The 4,602-nt window shown below is 47.0% G+C and overlaps 1 pseudogene; it reads right to left on the bottom strand.

Annotated features, from left to right (window-relative positions):
• Positions 1-478: 478 nt before the first annotated feature.
• LOC118351489 (60S ribosomal protein L10a-like) lies at positions 479-3,524 on the bottom strand (annotated as a pseudogene).
• Positions 3,525-4,602: the final 1,078 nt, after the last annotated feature.

The raw sequence follows: 4,602 nt of genomic DNA, 5'->3' as shown, positions 1-4,602 counted from the left end.
AATCTGACTTCTACAGACTCTTGCCTGATCTTCCTTTTAGAAGTAGCTGAACCTGGCGGGAGCGTCACGTCTGGTGGTTCCAAGCTAGTAGCCAGCTACTCAGGGGTCAGTGTGCATAAACGAGGAGGTGCTATGGACTTCAGGTCAGAGCCGGTGGGGAGAGGGCGGAGCTGGATGGCGAGCTGCCTGGGGCCCTGCCCTGTAGAGAAGGGGCTGGGGCCGGAAAGAAGCTACAGCAGGTCGATGACCTGCTTGCCACGGGGGCTTCTGAGACCCAGGTCCTGAGGACAAAATAACAGCACAAGGTTGAGGTGAAGGTCTCTCTCCCCATGTCTGCAGTGCCTCCAGGGGCTCAAGGAGGAAGGCTCTGCTCCCAGAGATCTTGGCCAAAATGGCCAGGATGGCTTCACAGGCAGGGGTCAACAGTGAGGGGCCAGACAGGAGGGCCTGAGAGCAGAGAGCTTCTTTCACACAGAGACGCCTCCATCGACACCCAGCAGGAGCCTCACAGGGGGGTGCCAGGGCACAGGCAATGGGCCGGGATGGCTGAATGTCAATGCCTCTGTGGCCTAATAAGTATTCACATCCAGGGAGGGCTGGGGGAAATTCGGTTTACAGAACTCTTTCAACCAGGCATGGGATCGATCATGGGATCTTTCTTGCCTATATATGTTCCTGAAAACAAAACCAAAAAGGAAACAAACTGGGCCTTAAATGTGGAATGAATTTACTCCTTCAAAGTAGCACCTCAGGAGGTTACGCGCACATTCTACGATGCGCACGATGTTCGCAGGAATCGTCTTTGGGAACTGACTTCGGAGCCATCCTACGAGTCACACCTCAGAGTCAGCTGGTCTGATCACTCCACTGATTCTTCAGATTTGTCTTTGAATAATTTTTGCTTGATTCTAAAATCATCCATCAAATGATTATGCTTGTTGTTGTTGTTGTTGTTTTTTTAAACCAGTCTGTTTCTCTGTAGACTATAAATTTCTTGAACCAATGGAGCTCGTCTAGTTCATCTTTGGCTACAGAGGACCTGGCCAGGCACTTGAGAAATGCTTGATCAATATTTAACTCTGTGCTCGTTCACTCCATTTCATGGGCTTATTTCTGCTACTGTTGTGTCTCGTACACATTGCGGACATCAAAACGTTTTGACTTCTCAGGTGGCTTTTTGGTATTAAATAGTTAATATTTATTCCAGAAAAGGAAGGGTTATTCTAAATCTGCACCCACCAAAACCCACAGTAGAAATGCCTTCTGGAACGAGCATCAACAATTTAGCTGTTTCTGTTGGTTGACGTCACAGAGAACAGTCTGTCAACATTTTCCCCTATGTTGCTTTTCTTTTTGGGGGCATAGAATAAAGATGAAAAATCACAGCTCTGAGAGCACACAGAACAGAGAGCTGGCACTCGAGGGATTGATTATGTATTCACTTATTTATTATATTTTTTAAAAATGGCCCAGCTGCTTCAGCTTACACAAGCTGGGCTGAAATATTTCACTCGATGGTATTCTCATCTGGTGGTTATAATACCGGGTGATTCAATGCAAAGTTTTTTTTAACCCTAAGAGGAGAAAATCAGAATTAGGTTAAAAAAATAATATTAGTGCTTAAAACTGAGATTTAAATATTCAGGTACTTTCAAGAAATGGCTGCTGCCTTGCTCTGCCAGTGGTACGTGTCGGAACCAGCGCATCTGGAGAATTTTCCAGTTGCTCACTAAGTGTCCCTCACATGAGCTGCAAGGTCCAGGCCCAGACCTGTCCACTTGTACCTTGTAATGTGATTCCAGGTGATTCTGATGTAGACCTGTGGTTGAGAACATGTGATCTATAGGCATCTGACCACTGCTTCCCTGTTAATTTCTCTCCTGTGGTCATCATTATGCCTGATAAGTTATGTTTTCGTCAAATGATGGACTAGCTCAACTCCAACTGTCTCGAATAGAAGGAGGAACTCATTGGCTCGTTTAACGGGAAAGCCCAAGGTCAGGTTTGGCGCAAGACATTGCTCGATTCAGCGACCCAAATGGTGTCAAGATCAGGCTTCTCTCTTGGCTCGGCCTTCTCATGTTGGTGCTTTCCTCAGACAAGCTCTTTTGTGAAGGCAAGATGGCTTCCCGGAAAGTTAACCTCTACTTATCAAATGTTAGAATGAGATTCTGTGATCTGACTCCCCTTGGTCCACATGGGGTCCCAAGTATCCATCTCTTCTGTACCTGGCAGGATTCATTCATAGACTACAGAAGCCACTCTAGATACTTAGCAGAGAGGGATTTAATTCCAGTACCGAGTGCTTGCAAAATTGTTGAATGATCTAAAGGAGTGAGTTTTCTTTTCTTCTTTTTTTCTTTTCTTTTCTTTTCTTTTTTCTTTTTTTCTTTTCTTTCTCTCTTTACTTACTTATTTATAATGGGAGCACTAGGGTTTATGGAGCTGCTTATGCTTTAGTACAGACTCCGGGGCTTACCCATGGGGCTCTTGATGTATAAAGCCTGGACATTTTGCCAATTCTTGAGCAAAATGACACCAGGAAATTGACAGCTAAGTGGGTGTCACACCCAAGTTCATCATCTGTCATCTTCTTGTGGCCATCAGCCACTGCCAGACACCACACCCCCTTCACCTGCAACTTGATCGTGGACTTCACTTCATCTACTCTCACTGCGCATCAGCAAGGCCTAGTCAGGCCTGCACCCGGAATCTGTGGGATCTGCTTGATCAGAGATTCTGAGGCTAGCAAGGCGTCATACTTCTTGGCCAACTTCTTGACTAATTTTTTATTCTTGTTGAGTTTCTTCAGTGCCTCAATGTCCATGTGGGAAGTAGTCATAGTCCTGGCCTCATCCATCACAGTGCTGCTGACCCCCAGAACACAGATGCAGAACGTGGGGCAGGGAGTAGGCTTACGTCTGACCGGTGTCAGAGTCCTTCAAGGGCATCTACAGCTCTACCACCTGAAGGGGTGCTTTTTAGACTGAAGCTTTAAAAATGACTCCCAGAACACAGGAGAACTAACTTGTTGGGGAGAACTCTGACTCTTGAAATGCTCAGGAAAGAAGGGCAATCAGGAGGCCACCGTGGGAATAGTTGAATTCAAGCCCACACGTCATATTTGTGATTTGGGGATCAAGAGGCCTGGAAGCTGGTGACATTGCCTCCAAACTGCTTCTGAAACCCAACACACAATTGACCAGATGTGGAACCACTGCTTCATAGGAAGGGTCCAGAAGCATGTACACCTATAGAAAATGTGAATGTTGTAGGGAAGCTGTCTCTTCTGCACTCCTGCCTTCCAAATCTAGTTTGAATGGAAACTTTTGGATAACAGTTTGCATTCATGTCATTGCCTGTGGAAAAGTGTAGAAAGGTGGTTTTTAGCTATATAACCACAGTAATACAATAGCATAGCACAGTGCAGGGTGGTTAGAAAGGATTCTGAGGGCCCGTCCAACACAGCAGGAGGCTGGGAGGGTACAAGGCTCTCCTAGGCAAGGAACCACACCTCCCACTTCTGGGAGTGTCCAGGGTCAAGTATACCTGTAGCCCAAGGAGTAATCTTGGGGTCAGGTTGGTTGTCCAGAGGCAATTTAGGTTACAGGTTATAATTTAGTTAAATTTAGGTTAAATTATGCTGTTACTAGAAGGAGGGGTAAAGATGCTGGGTAACAAAACCCAAAGATGTCCCCTGTAAGGTGTATGATGTCCCTGCAAGGGACATGATGCTTTATCTGATCAGTATCGTCACCTACACTGTTGTCACCTACACTGTTTCCATTCCACTGTTTCTTCTCCTTTGCAAGACGGGCCCCCTCATCCTCCCTGCCCCATAACCGGGGAAGGTGGGGGCAAGGAGGGTGAGAGGGTCCGTCTTACGAAGGAGAAGTTCAGACCCAGAGGTTAAGAGCCTGCCCAAGCTAATCCTACAGCTGGTGAGAGGCAGGGCTTACATTCAGACCCAGTGTCCTGACTCAAATACCATTCCCTTGGGCTGGGCTAGAGCAGAATGTGGAAGAAAATTCTTCTGGAACAATGGTTCCAACCCCCAGCCCACATGAATACAGCAGTGTGCCAGGGGCCTTGAGGGAAAGTATTCCTCCGCTTTCGAGCAGCTCTGGCCGGATTCGAGCACAGGGTCACAGCGGACTCCGGCATCAGAGGAGAGGCGGGGAACCTGCACAAGAGCTTGGATGCTTGGCTCCCCCCTTCATTTGGTCTTAATCTGAAGAACGAAACAGGGAGTTTCACGTTTGTTTGTTTAATGCTGGGTGTTCCAAGATGCCACAGTATCATTTAAAATATCTGAATTTAGGACATAGATTGGCTCATGTTTCTCCCAAACAGCAATATTTTTAGCATTAGCCATTCCCACGTAAATGCAAAATCTTCTTTGATAACAGATCAAAGCAAATCCCTCCTCCTAGGCTTCCTTGCCGGCTGCAAAATGACTGGGTTTGCATAAACCAGATTAGAGCCATGCAGAGCTGCTAGCAGCATTACAAATGCCTCCTGGCGTCAGCACCCAGGAGAACCCCCCACCGCGTAGCAGCAAGAGTCTCCGCTCCACGGTGTTCAGACATTCAGGCCACCCAC

Source organism: Canis lupus, chromosome 19 (genome assembly GCF_003254725.2).
Source record: "Canis lupus dingo isolate Sandy chromosome 19, ASM325472v2, whole genome shotgun sequence".
Taxonomy (NCBI): Eukaryota; Metazoa; Chordata; class Mammalia; order Carnivora; family Canidae; genus Canis; species Canis lupus.
The sequence above is the reverse complement of the archived record's forward strand: the minus strand, read 5'-3'. Positions and strand labels throughout refer to the sequence as shown.